We start from the raw sequence: 15,510 nt of genomic DNA on the forward strand, positions 1-15,510 counted from the left end.
AGAGGAAGTATGAGATAGTCTAATTCTTTTTTTGCAATGTGTCTCAAACTCATCCCTTCCTCTATATTTCTACCGATTTCAGTCTGATCCAAGACAACATTCCCTCACCAACAAGTCTTAACAGGTCGCCAATACTCAGATAGACTTCTTTTGTAAATAAATTCAATTCAATATTTAGTTAAGAGCCTCATATACAAGTATTAAATGGCAGTTACACGGGGAAAAAAAAACCCCAGCAACAAAGAATCCCTGCCCTTCAGAAGCTTATATTGTAAATTATAATTTATGCTCCATACTAAGAACTGGATAACATGCTAAGAGCACAGCTCTGATCTTATCAGTTTCCTGACCTTGTGAGAGTCTCGTTATTAGTTTGCTGTGGCTGTTTTCACCAAACTTGAACTCTTCAGCCTGGTTTTTAAGAGTCTTCACACTTGAAGCCCTAACCCTAACTAAACAATAATCAAGCCTTCTTTTCTTGATAATCAACTCTTTCAGTTCTAGTAAGCTGGTCTCTTCAATTTCCCCCACATATGCCACGTTCTCTCCCTGTACAACCCTTCTTCTATTATTCTACCCCCTCTTGTATTCCATTCTTATCAGTTCTCTTGATATGTATATCAAAATATTTCAAAATGATTCTCTTCTCTGTATTACTACAATACTTAAAGAGTCTACTTCACTTAATTTATCATTGATTTCATGGGCATACATCCAGCCTTCCCCAAGTACAATCTGACTTATTCTTATCAATTCTCCCTTCCCCTCCCCTACTCCCAGTTTCTTAACTCAAATCTGAGTAATAAACAAATGTTATATACAATTACTGATTGGCTTTTTTTTTTTGGATTAAGACAGCATGGTACACAATGCTATCACTAATTAAATAAAATAAAAATTACTAATTAGATGAAATAAAAATTTTATAAATAAAAAAGGAGAAATAATCTAGTCAGAAAAAAATTCTAAGGAAGTAGAAGGGAAGACACAAAGGAGAAATAGGAGCAGAAACTCTGCACACTTGGAACTACACAAGACATACAAGTCTGGATATAAAAGGTGAATATGAAACTTCCGATACTAAAAAAAATCTATAACCAACAAGCACTAAGGAAGATTCACAGGTGCCAACATGTGTGAGAAATCATGCTACCTGACTGCAAAAACAATTCAATAACAAGGATGTGAGATACACAGTGTATAGATCTGACCTAGCTAGTTAGACTAGGTCTGATAGACTCATCAAACTCACCAATCATGACATAATTTTGCTGATTCACATGAGAATGAAAAATATATTTAGGGGAAGAAAAGTCCTGCATCATATTAACTTTGAAATTCGGGATAAGATAATTAAAAACCAGAATGTACAAGTGCTATTTTCATTGAATAGTTGGCCACTTATATGTTTTTGAAGACCAGGATCTGCTTTTTTATAAAGTAGCTTACAACAACACAGTAATCAGCACCTCACAAGCTATGGAGTACATCTGACAAAGATCAAAATAAATTAGTTTCACAGGAGATTGATTTGCTGTACTGCCTTTAAATGATAATTTGAGAGGAACTGCCCAAAAGGCCAGGTTCTGTGGAGGATAAGAAGTTTGAAAGGGAAATGCGCTGGAAAAGGTAAGCACTAATTCACAGGAGAGTTTATATAGGAAAATGATACTTATGAATGAAGAATAGTGTTAATGGTCTAAGATGTCTAATAAATCAATGCATATAATATGGGTAAAGTGAACTTGAAATGTTGACTCAAAATGATAACCATAACAAAGACTAAATACAACAATGGAAGAATATACCTCTTTTAAATTTTTGTGTAAAAATTTTGTAAAGTAATACCTTTTTTTTTTAAATTGAATAGAAAAGGGAATGAGTAGCATTATATGCTAATTAAACATACAATAAAGCTTAGGGTTAAAAGCAAGTAAGCACATGAATGGGAATAAAGTATGAACAAGCTAATACAAAGTTAAAGTACATTGCAAAACACCGGCCAGAGTATAAAGGTAACACTTTACAAAAACATTTACAGATGATGAACCATCGAACTCTATCTATCCACCCTGCCCAAAGTCACATAAACTATAGCATCTGAGGCAGGATCTGAACCTATGTGTGGCTCCAGAACCAGTGTTCTTTCCACCTTAAGTGGTGCATTCTTTCTCTCTGGATATCATCTAGCAAAGACCACATGGCACTTATCAGATAAGATAGAATGGAAGTCCTGTTAGATATGAAGTGACACCAAAGTCCCTTCCAACTCTTAAATTCTGTTTCTGTGATTTCACCAACTACGACAATAGAAGGCATTCTTTCTGGCACATTTCCTGCATACAATTAGTAATAATGAGCTTATGAACTTTCTCAAGTTCTCTTTACTAAGATTATTCTTTCACAACAGTCTGGTTCATGTCCATGATTGAATGAGGCAAAGGTAAATTTAAGATTAACAAAAGGACAAATTTCCTAGTAATCAGAGCCCTCCAGAAGTGGAGTATTGGACTAGATGACCTCTTTAGATCTATCATCATATGATCGTGGCAGCCTTGATTCCCTTTTGTCAGTCTATTCCACTTCCATAGTACTTTTTCTAATTTTTAGTAAGTTCTTCCCCCTTCTGCCAAACAAATCTAAATTTTTGCTATTCCCAACCTCTACCCATTGCTGTTGGTTCTGCCCCCTGAGGCCAAATAGAACAGTCCTAATCTGTCTTCCACATAACAGTCCTTCAAATACTTGAACACAATTGTCTTATCCCTCATAAGTCTTCTCTTTCTCCTGGCTAAAGATTCCTTCAACTGAGTCTCATGTGGCATGAATTCAAATGATTATATTTATTCCTACTGAATGTCATAGTATTAGATTCAGTCTAATACTCTTGCCTGTCAAGATCTTTTTGGATCCTTGCTCCACTATCCACTGTTAGCTATCAATCCTTTCTAGGACTTTAAATGCCAGGATGTATTTTATCCTCAGGGCAATAGGGGACCACTAAAGATTCTCAAGCCTGGCAGTGACATGGTCACGTTTATGTAGGAAGACTATTTTGACTGCCAGGTTGAGGAAGCCTTTCCCAATCCCTCTTAATTCTAGTGCCTTCCCCTTGTTAATATCTATATAAAGCTTGTTTGAACATAGTTGTTTGCATGTTGTCTCCATGAGAATGTGGCCTCCCTGTGAGCAAGGACTGTCCTTTATCTCTCTTTGTATCCCTAACGCTTAATGTAGTGCCTGGAACATAGCAAATTATTTTAAAAGATGTTTACTGATTGAATGAAGATCAGATAATGAATTGAAGAGGAGAAAGACTAGGAGACTACTGAAATTGAAGGTCAAGAGTTACTGAGGGCATGAAATAGGGCAGTAGTTACCAAATGCCTACCAATTGCCAACTACAGGATAAGCAAGTCAGTTTTGGTGAAGCAGCAAGGAACCCTGAGGGATAGAGAGGGAGCATGTTCCAGAACTGGCCATTACCATTACCTTAACCACCACCTCCTCTCAGAGCCAGATGAATAAAGCCTAGGACACTGAACCCAAGAGCACTGTAAACAGTAGTGCCCTCCAGACCACCAACCCTTCTTCAAGCTCTGCCCCCACCCCCAGCCACCATCTGGGAAAACAACTTCTGTGGAGATGCAACCTGGCAACTACTTCTACAGATACTTATCTCCAGAGTAGCCACATCTACTGGAGCCTCAGAAAAATAGATTCTTACCACCAAAGTCCTTGGCACTGTCAAATAGTTCAATAGCAGAAACAGAGTTTTCTCTCACCAAATTACATTAAAGATGCATTATCATCTGTTTTGTTGCAGTACCCTAAGGATCATTGATCCCATCTATTTGAATTCCTTCTAAAATCTGCTAAATGTACTGTCTCACCTATTAGAATATAAGTTTCTGGAGATCAGGAACTGTTTCCACTTTCCCATTTGTATCCCCAGTGCAGAGTGCTTTGCTAGAATGTAAAAGGAACTTAATAAATTCTTCGTTTATTCATGTGAATGGAAAAAGGAGAAAGGGGCTTGAGAAGGAATGGATGCAAGGCATGTTGTAAAAGAAGAACTGAGAGGATTTGACAAAAGATCAAAATTAGGGAAGAGGGAGATAAGGGCAAAGGAAAAAATCAAAGACAGTTCTCTGGTTGTGGAAAATAGATTACATAAAGAATAGTGATACCCTTCACAAAAGTAAAGAAATTTGGAAGACAGGTACTTTTAAAGTAAAAAAAAAAATCTTTGTATATATTTTTATTTCAGATGGTTATGAGACATCCAGGTATAGATGCCCAGCAAATAGGTGGTGATGGGCAAGAGCAGAGGAAAGAAAATAAGGGGATATACTGATATGAAAGAATCTATATGAAGATAAAAATTGAATCCATAAGAACTGATGAGACTGTGAAGAAAGAAAATTATCCACTACACCATCATGCCTCAGTTACCTCCTGGCTCTGCTCCTGCAAGTCCTTCTCCCACTGGTGAGTTCTTCCTAGAACCTCTATTTTGGGAAAAGGCCCAGAGCAGTCATTACTCATTCTCTTGACTTTGCCTTTCCTCCCTAAACCCACTCCTGCTTTTCAACTCCATTTTGTGTTGTCTTCCCCCATTAGTGTATAAGTTCATTATGCCCAAATAGCTATAAAACTGTGCATTACCTTTGACCTAGCAATACCACTACTATGCCTTTCCCAAAGAAATCAAAGAAAAGGAGAGAGGACCTATCTGTACAAAAATATTTAAAACAGCTCTTTTTATAGTGATATACATCAATTAGGAAATAGCTATCAAACTGAAATATATGATTGTGATGAAATACTGTTGTTCTGTAAGAAATGACAAGCAAGATGATTTGAGAAAAACCTGGGAAATCTCCAATGAACTGATGCAAAATGAAGGGAACAGAACCAGGAGAACATTGTACACAGTAAAAGCAATATTGTAATGATGATCAACTGAAAGACTTAGCTACTCTGATCAAGACAATGATTTAAGACAATTCCAAAGGACCCATGATGAAAAATGCTATCTACCTCCAGAGAGAGAACTGCTGAACTCTGAGTATAGATTGAAGTATACTTTTTGGTTGTCTGTGTTTTGCAACATAGCTAGTGTACAAATGTTTTCCATGCCTTCACATGTATGATCAATATTATAATCGCTTGTCTACTTAAGGGGTGGAAGGGAGAAAATGTGGAACTCAAAATTTTTAAAAATACATGTTAAAAAATTCATTTGTAATTAAGAAATATTTAACAAAATAAATAAAGATATATTGGGCAGGAGAACATGATCTTCTTGAAAGCAGAGACTGTCTTTCGTCCTTATGTTAGTATCCCTTTTGTTATCCTTTGTACTCAAAGAGGACCAAAATGACATCTTGATATCAAGGTCAATGTAGTGCATAGAACTGTGGCTGTTCAGATCAATACAAGGTCAGAAGGCTCTACCATAGGTTGGGCACAAATAGTCCCTATGAAAATCTGGAATGGAGATGTCTCTAAATTTGTACATCTCACCTTTCTTTTGGGCTATGAAATTTGTTTTGTTAATAGAACACAGTGCCTTCTTTGATATGGGCACACCATGGCAGGTGGTCCTGTGCCAGTGTCTCTCATGTCTCCCAATTGATTCCAAAGTTTGTCAGAGACCTTGAGAATGTCCGTGTATCGCTTCTTCTGACCTCTGTGTGAGCACTTGCTTTGTGTTGGTTCTCCATAAAAGTCTTTTAGGCAAATGTATGTTTGGCATTTGAACAATGTGGCCAGACCATCAGAGTTGACCTCTCTGCAGTAGACTTCAAATGCCTTCAGCTCAAGAATGGACCTCAGTGACTGGCATCTTATCTTGCCAGGTGATCTTCAGAATCTTCCTAAGAACATTCAAGTGGCAGTATCCTGGCATTGGTACCTATAGACTGTCTAGGTTTCACAAGCATACAACAATGAGGTCAGACCTTCAGTTTGGTTAGATAGCCTAATACTTCTTGTCTTTGGCGCTTTCCTTTGAAGCCTCCAACACACCTGGCTAGCTCTGGCAATGTGTGCATCAACCTCATCATCTGTGTGCACATCCTTGAAAATATGCTGTCAAGGTAAATGAACTTATCCATATTATTCAAAATGTCTCCATCTGCTGTAACTGATGGTTCCACATATGGATGATGCCTTGCTGGCTGGTGGAAAACCTCTTTTCTTGATTTGTTGTCATGCCAAAGTCAGCACAAGTGGCAGAAAAACAATTCGTACTCTGTTGCATCTCAGTCTCAGAGGCTGCATTGAGTATACAATCATCTGCAAATAAAAAGTCATGCACCATTTCTCCCTCTACTTTATTCTTGGTTTGTAGCCAAGTTTGTAGTCAGTACAATAGCTGACCTTGATGCCACTTCCATCCTCATTGAAGGCATCTGACAACATCACTGAAAACATCATGCTAAAAAGCACAGGAGCAAGCACACAGACCTGCTTCATTCCAATGATGACTGGGAAAGTGTGAGAGCATCATCCATTATCTGGAAGCAGTACAAGCATGCTATCATGAAACTGGAATACAATACTGATGAACTTCTCCAGGCAACCAAATTTTGCCATGATCTTCCCCAAACCCTCACAACTGACAGTATCAAAGTCTATGGTTAGATCAACAAACTTTGTGTACAGACCCCTGTTCTGTTCCTCACATTTCTCTAGTAGTTGATGGGGAGTAAATACCATGTTAACCATTCCTTGGCCCTTTCTGAAGTCACACTGCCTCTTGGGTAAAGGACTATTCCCCAGATAAAGGATCAGCCTATTAAGAAGGACTTTGGCAAAAATCTGGTCAGCAATAACTAAGAGAGAGAACCCCTTGTGATTGTCACAGGACAACCTATTTCCTTTTCCTTTATAGAGACGGAGGCATCCTTAAACTCATGAGAATAACTCTTCTTGCCATATAACACAGAAAATTTCAACCAGCTTTTGTATGGGCAGTGGATGCCCTGCCTTGTTGTAGTATCAACATAATATTCACAGTACCAAGAGTAACTATGAATATGCTGGCATAGTTCTCAACTGCAAAATATAACAGAATCTCCATATATAAGATAGAAGCAAAACATTTATTCAGACACCAGGAAGCCAAATCCCAATACCAGGAAACCAAATCCATCATAGCAACAAAGAAGTTAATACACCATAGCACATCAGGGAGCCACACATCCTTTAGCTTTCCCACAAACAACCACTCAAAAGCCTAGCAGAGAGCAAACAAACACTCACAAGCCTAGCTATCTCCTTGGCTATGTCTTCTCTCTCCCACCATCTAGCTGCTTTGACTCCTAGCTTCCTGTGGGCTCTGCTCTACCCTTCAGCAAACTCCTCCCCCCACAGGCCCCTTGTGATTATATTCAGTCTATTGGGAGCAAGGAAGATGTTCAAATTCCTTTAGGCCTATTAAGGGGCAGGGAAGATCTTTAAATTCCCATTACCATTACACGTGTAAATCTCAGCTGGAATAGAATCAGCAGCAGTCGCTTTGCCACATGAGAAGAGCTTAATGGCCTTCAAAATCCCTTCTTCATTTGGAAGTTTGGCTAGTGAGGGTATACCTGAGGTATACTATCCGTGATCTCAGCATGGAGGAATGTCTGTTGAGAACAGTAAGGAAGTATCCCAGAACCAAAGGATCATGTCCTTATCACTAATCAGTGTGGCTCCATAAACACTAAACAGGTGAGATATACCAAAGGTCTTTGGCCCATAAATAGTCTTCAGGGCATCATAAAAGCACTTTGGGTTGTTACTATCAGTGTAAAAGTGAACTCATCTGCCTTCTTACTGAGCCAAGAATCCTCCATCTCTTTAAGCTTTCCTTTCTTACTTTTAATGCAGTTCAATGCTGCCTTCTTAGAGACAGATGAACCATCCGACTGGAAACCCTGTGGGGTTTCTGTTTTCCATTTAATAGCTTCTGAGTTTCCCCATAATTTCTATCAAACAAATCCTGATGTTTGCAAGTGTTATGGCCCAGATGAGTAAATGCAGTATCGTACATTGTCTTGGAAAGTTGCCCACTCCTTTTCTTCTGCACTGTTATCAATTGTGTGTTGGATCAACTTTTCCTCAAAGTCAGCAAGAAACTGTTCACCTACCGAAAAGCATTCAAATGTGTTGACATTGAGGCTTCTGATAGTCATCCTGCCTTGGGGCTGCCACTTTGGTTGAATGTGAATGTTTAACTGAGAGAGGATAAGTCTATGGTGAGTCTAGCACTCTGCATCACATTGCCTTAGTCACGCTCACATCCTGTCTCTTCTCCTTACAATGACATAGTTTATTAAATGCTAATGTTTTCTTCAAGAGTGCATCATGAAGTTTTATTGCATTTCAGTAAATGGAAGACAGTGTTAGTGATGAGGTCATGAGACACACAAGTTTTCCATAGTAAGTGACCGCTGCTATTGTTGTTGCTGTTTCTGATTATATTCCTCCCAAGGACTCCCTGCCATGTCTAATAGTCTGTGCCTACTGTGGCATTAAAGTCACCCAGAATTACAAGTTTGTCCTCTTTCAGAACAATGATGAGGGTCTCCAGGTCTTCATAAAATATTTCTTTGATCTCATCAGGGTTCCTCATGGTGGGAGCACACATGCTCTTGATGATATTGTGGCACTTTCCTGCAAGTGGCAATCACATTGTCATGAGCCTGTCGTTCACTCTTTTTTGGAAAGCATACAAGTTTGCTGACTTGATTAGATTTGATTGCAAAACCTACACCAGCTTTACAGCATTCCTCATCACGGCAGCCACTCCAGAAAAACTTGTGTGCAGCTCCAACTCTGGTAAGCTGGTATTCATTTGCCAGCCTTGTTCAGTCAGCACTGCTATTTGGATGTGATACTGGATGAATTCTCTCACAACAAGAGCTGTTCATCTTTCAGGTCTCCTGCATTTCGTGTTGTCCATAAGCATGCACACATTCCATGTACCAACGGCGAGTGAAATCATCTTCACAAAAGTTTTTTTTACATTTTTTTTGTTTTGACCATAGGGTGGGATCTCTGCCTGCTGAGGTAAGCAGGGCTAAGGGATAACACATACTTTTTAGTGTACCATTCCTAGCCTTTTCCTCACACCAGGAGGTGAGCAGAGCAGTCCTGCTCAGAAACCCAGGGAGCTGCTGAATCCCACTGCTGCTTCAGTCCAGTAGGAAGACCCTATGTCCCAGGCTACCTGTGTTCAGTGTTGCGACTACAACTTCCAATGTATCCATACCTGCTGCTTAGCCCATTGCCACAGGACTTCAATTCAGATAAAATAATAAACTAGTAACATGGTAAAATAATAAAATAGTAAAATAGTTGAAAAGTTAAAAAAAAAACAGTAAAACTTTTGAATAGTAAGATATGAATGAAACAGTAAAATGGTATGGATGATGTCTTTAGACTCCTGCAAAAACTGGATTTAAGTGAGGCAGAGTCATATGAAGTGTCAGCCTCACCCTCTCTTCCAGAGTTATCAAAGTCCAGTAGCAAGACAAAAGTCAAGAAGACTGGTGATGTAGTCTTCTTTTTTTTTTTTTTTTAAGCAATCAGGGTTAAGTAACTTGCTCAAGGTTACACGGCCAGTTATTTCTGGGTGTGGTGCTGAGTGTCTGAGCCCAGGATTCGATCTCCAGGTCGTCCCAACACTGGAGCCGGTGCTCTTACTCGCTGAGCCACCTGGCCGCCCCCTGTGATGTAGTCTTCTTGTGTGTGTGATGCCTGTGTTCCACAGCTGGATGAACACCTGTCAAATATTTTACAGCAGGGATTATTTTTATGTATAAGCTGGACTAAAAGGCAACTGAGCTTCCTTAAAACTCTCAAATTCTGGGGCAGAGCCAAGATGGTGAAGGAGAAGCAGGAATGTCAGTGAACTCCTGCACCAACCACCTCCAATACCTGTAAAATATAACTCTAAACAAATTTTAGAGCTTACAAAACCCAAAAAGTGACAGAGAGAAACAAATCTCCAGCTGAAGGCAGCCCAGAAGGCCAACAGGAAGGGTCTGTTGCACCAAGCTGGGAGCCAAGTGCAAAGCAAAGCACACTGGCCTGGACCCGGTGTGGCCCCAACCAGCTGGAGCAGACTTAAGAAGAGTGAATCACCAGCAACTGTGGGGGTTTCCAGACATCTCAACCCATAAATACCAAAATGAAATAAAAGGTCAGTGGGGAACTCTGTTGGAACTGGGTGATAGAAAAGCATGGTCTGGCCCCTGCCCCTGGGGTGAGAGGTGGAGGAGGTGCTGCACCTGCAGCTGCTGCCATGTGGATGCCTACGGAACTCTTGGCCTGCAGACTGTAGGGGAACCAAGTGACCATTCAGAGGGTAATAGTTCTTGCTTTGACCTGCTTGAATCTGGGTCACTGTCTTGGGTGGTAGTCCTGGGGTGAGAAACGCCAGTGTGCCAGAGCTTGTGGTGGCTGTAGAGAGGGCGCCCTCCTCAGACCTCTGACAACATTTGCAAAAACCCCAGAGATTTGTGACAAAGCTCTGTAATAGTAATGTAATTTAAAGATTCCCCTGTATTGGCTTGGTTTTTGGTTTGATTGTGTTAAAACCCAGAGCTTGTTAATCCCACTTGTGGGATGGACTTGTTGACGTGAAAAGAGAGGGCTGGACTGGGAGGAGCTGGTGACATAAATTTGGAGAGACACAAGAGAGAGGCAGAAGAACTTTTTGGAAGCAGCACCTCTGAAGGCAGAGAGAGACCGAGAGGATTGCTGAGGGCCACTTTGAATTGCCCAGGACTTTGAGAGCTGCCACACAGAGCTGCCAAGGACTGAGGAGACATGGCTGTTATGCTGGTACTTTGTCTGTTCTGATGTTGTTTTGCCAGATTTGTCTACTAGTGAAGGACAGTCCTGTTGTTGCAGAAGTTCTGTTGTTGGTTCAGAGCTACTGAGACTGTTCTGCAGACAGAGAGTGAATACTGTCCACTGGTGAAGGACAGTGCTGTTGTTGCAGAATTCTTGGAAACTTGCTCTTGGTTCCAAAGCCCTGAAGAAGGATTTTCTTGTTGTATGTTTACAGAAATCCTGGAAGAGGGTTTTGCTAATGTTTTCAGGGGTCCTAGGACTGTTCTGCAGACAGAGAATGAATTAATGAAGAGACTGGCAATGTATCTTGTGGCCTTGCTAAACTTTGTCTCCCCAGGAACAAAGATTGCTGAGAACTTGCCTCTTGTCAAAATGAAGAAAAGACTTCCATTTGGGTATTAAGTACTGTGCTTAAACTTGTTGTAACTCTGGGGTAGATTCAATTGTGATCCAGGGGTGGGGAACTTTTGACCTTTTTGTGTTCTATGATTGAACAAATGAATGTACTTTACTTATGATTGGAAACTAATCTCCATTTGAGAAGAGGGGCTTTGTGATGGACTAAATGAACCTTGGGAAGTTGCCTCTGCTTGGCATTGCATTACATCATCAAAATCTTTGTTCTTCAGTCTCATGGCCTTTTTATTCTACAGTTTTCATTCATTTTCACCTCTCTGGCTAAGAGTAAAACATATACTATAGCAAGGTTCCTTGGCATTACATTACATTATGGCGTAGTCGGTAGGAAAGGCAACTTCCCAAGGTTCAAAATACCAGCATAGGTGCTCTCCATTTTATTCAGTGACAAATTAAGAACAGAGAAGATCAAAATATGACATCATTCAAAATACAGCATTTACTAAGTTTGATTAAATTATCTCCAAGTACTACCTGAGTTAATCAAGTACTACCCCACCCCAGGACATTACCTTCATTTAATCAATTACAAAGTCCCTGTTCTAAGTACTACTCCACCCCTAGGCTGTACCTTCATTTAGTCCATCACAAAGCCCTGTAAACATAGAACAAGAAAATCCTTCTTCAGGGCCTTGGAACCAACAGCAAGGTTCCAAGAATTCTGCAACAACAGCACTGTCCTTCACCAGTGGACAGTATTCACTCTCTGTCTGCAGAAGTCTCAAGAGCTCTGAACCAACAGCAAGGTTCCAAAACTCCTGTAACAACAGCACTGTCTTTCACCAATGGACAAATGTGGCAAAACAACATCAGAACAGACAGACAAAGTACCAGCATAACAGCCATGTCTCCTCAGTCCTTGGCAGCTCTGGGTGGCAGGTCTCAAAAGTCCTGGGCAATTCAAAGTGGCCTTCAGCAATCCTCTTGGTCTCTCTCTGCCTCCAAAGGTGCTGCTTCCAAAAGTTCTTCTGCCTCTCTCTTGTGTCTCTCCAAATTTATGTCACCAGCTCCTCCCAGTCCAGCCCTCTCTTTTCACGTCAACAAGTCCATCCCACAAGTGGGATTAACAAGCTCTGGGTTTTAACACAATCAAACCAAAAACCAAGCCAATACAGGGAAATCTTTAAATTACATTACTATTACAAGCTCTCTCCACTCTGGAAGCAGAGTTCTATCATGGCAAAAAGCTCAAAAGTCAAGTAATTAGCTGGCAAGATGAGCAAACATAAAAAGCACAATCAGACCACAGAATCCTTTTTGGGGGACAAAAAGGATCAAAACATGGAACCAGAAGAAGTCAAGAAGTCAATAAAGTCAAAACTCCTGCATCAAAAGCTTCCAAGAAAAATATGAATGGGTTACAGGACATGGAGGCGCTCAAGAAAGATTTTGAAAATTAACTAAGAGAAGTGGAAGAAAAATTGGGAAGAGAAATGAGAATGATGCAAGAAAATCATGAAAAGTGAGTCAATAGCCTGCTAAAGGAGACCCAAAAAATACTGAAGAAAATAACAGCTTAGGAAAATAGAGTAACTGAAACAGCAAAGGAGGTCCAAAAAGCCAATGAGGAGAAGAATTCCTTAAAAAGCCAAATTGCCCAGAGGAAAAAGAATTTCAAAAACTCATTGAAGAGAATCATTCCTTCAAAAGTAGACTGGAGAAAATGGAAAGTAATGACTTTATGAAAAATCAAGATATTATAAAACAGATCCAAAAGAACAAAAAAAAAAAAAAAATAGAAGGCAATGTAAAATATCTCACTGGAAAAACCACTGACCTGGAAAATAGATCCAGGAGAGATAATTGAAAAATCCTTGGACTACCTGAAAGCCATGACCAAAAAAGAACCTAGAAATCATCCTTCAAGAAATTCTCAAGGAAAATTGCCCTGATATTCTAGAACCAGAGGGAAAAACAGAAATTGAAAGAATTCACTGATCGCCTCTTGAAAAAGATCCCAAAAAGGAAACTCCTAGGAATATCATAGCCAGGTTCCAGAATTCCCAGATCAAGGAGAAAATATTACAATCTGTCAGGAAGAAACAATTTGGGTATTGTGCAAACACAATCAGGATAATACAAGATCTAGCAGCTTCTACATTAAGGGATTGAAGGGCTTGGAATATGATATTCTGGAGGTCAAAGGAGCTGGGATTAAAACCAAGAATCATCCAGCAAAAACTGAGTATAATGCTTCAGGGGAAAATATGGTCATTTAATGAAATAGAGGACTTTCAAGTATTTTTTTTTCTTTATGGAGGGGCAATTGGGGTTAAGTGACTTGCCCAAGGTCACATGGCTAGTTCCCTTGTGTTGTGTCTGAGGCTGGATTTGAACTCAGGTTCTCCTGATTCCAGGGCCGGTGCTCTATTCACTGTGTCACCTAGCTGCCCCTGACTTTCAAGTATTCTTTTTTTTTTTGCCTTTTGGAGGGAAGTTGGGGTTAAGTAACTTGCCCAAGGTTACACAGCTAGTTTGTGTGTGTGTGTGTGTGTGTGTGTGTGTGTGTGTGTGTTAAGTGTCTGAGGCTGGAACCAAACTCAGGTCCTCCTGATGCCAGGGCCGGCGCTTTACTCATTGCGCCACCTAGCCGCCCTGACTTTCAAGTATTCTTGATGAAAAAACCAGAGCTGAACAGAAAATTTGACTTTCAAATGCAAGAAGCAAGAGAAGTATGAGAAGGGAAACAGGAAAAAGAAATAATAAGGAACTTATTAAAGTTGAACTATTTACATTCCTACATGGAAAAGTCATAACTGTAACTCATGAGACTTTTCTCAATATATATATATATATATATATATATACACACACACATATATAAATACATATGTGAGTGTGTGTATATGTGTGTACATGTATACATAGAGGGCACAGGATCAGTCGAATAGGAAGGGATGATATCTAAAAATAAAATTAAGTGAAAGAGGAATATAATGAGAGGAGAAAGGGAGAGATAGAATAGGGTAAATTATCTCATATAAAAGAGGCAAGAGAAAACTGTTACAATGGAGAAGAACAGGAAGGTAAAAAGGAATGGGTCAACCATATTCTCATTGAATTTGGCTTAAGGAGGGAATAACATACACATACATTTGGGCAGCTTACCCTACAGGAAAGTAGGGGGGAAGGGGAGAAAAGAGGGGATGATAGAAGGGAGGGAAGATTGGGGAAAAGGGAAGTTATAAGCACACACTTTTGAAAAGGAATGGAGTCAAAGTAGAAAACAGAATAAGTGGGAGGAGGGATAGGATAGACATAAAGGATCGTAAATTTTAAAAACTCTCAAATTCTGTTATTCTGCTCATGGTAGGTGAGAACTTGAAGCAACAGCAGTTTAGCTGTGTATGGAATAAAAGATAGAGAATTATACCTTGAAGAAAAGACAGAATCAAGTAAAGTGTTTTTAAGACTTTTTTTAAGGGACTAGGGAATAAGCCAGTTAGATTTAACCCCTGTTCCAAAGTCCATTGATATGAGACTCTCTCCTTATGGCTGGAAACGAATATCCTACCCTGCAGGAAGGGCAAGACAGAGTGGTGAAAGTGAGAGAGCTCCAGCCTTCCTCAGCTCTTGAAAACTCTACAAGCACTGAGTCATTTCAGGTATTTTTGGATTCCATCTTTAACAAGGAAAATGGTTGAGGCTCCCCCTTTCCCCCACTTCAGGTTGCTGAAGGAAAAGATGCTGGGAAGACATAAGAGTAGCTGGCAGTGTCCATCAAGTCACTGTCCCCTACCTGGTACTCTTAGAGACTTCAGGGAGTTTCCCTTGAGTGAGATCCAGATAATCTATCTTGGTTAAGCTTAATTATCTCACTTCCAATAGGACAACTCCTTCATTCTGTATTGTCTGATATATATTCTCTCATATATACCTTCCCTGCTCTCTGTTTTGCTATTATTCGGATAAATGGGTTTCTTTGCTATTCATGATGTATGTTTATTGTGAAACTGGTACTTGGTAGGAAAGGGGTCAAGCGTTGGATATAGGGCATGAGGTTCCCCTTCCCCTCAAAACTGGCAGAGATCAGAAGTTAGATTTAACCTAATCATAGCTTCTAGACTAATAATATTTAAGTCAGTAGAGAGATATAATTTTAGCCCAGTGCCGCCCCCCCCCCCCTTTAAAGAGGTCAGAGTGCTCATCAGCCTCAAACTCCTGCTTCTCCTCTTAGTAGAAATTAAACCCTTGGAGGACGGTCAGGGAAGAAGAGGTTAGAAATGTCTATTTCTC

At 39.9% G+C, this 15,510-nt stretch overlaps 1 protein-coding gene across 1 annotated transcript in view; it reads right to left on the reverse strand.

Moving 5' to 3' along the window:
* The window catches only part of CSMD2 (CUB and Sushi multiple domains 2), a 1,071,431-nt gene that overhangs the window by 490,100 nt on the left and 565,821 nt on the right, over positions 1-15,510 (reverse strand). The window lies entirely within an intron of this gene.

Source organism: Petaurus breviceps, unplaced genomic scaffold (assembly GCF_028583685.1).
Source record: "Petaurus breviceps papuanus isolate PSGF00001 unplaced genomic scaffold, PetGlider_PUasm1.0 90760, whole genome shotgun sequence".
Lineage (NCBI taxonomy): Eukaryota > Metazoa > Chordata > Mammalia > Diprotodontia > Petauridae > Petaurus > Petaurus breviceps.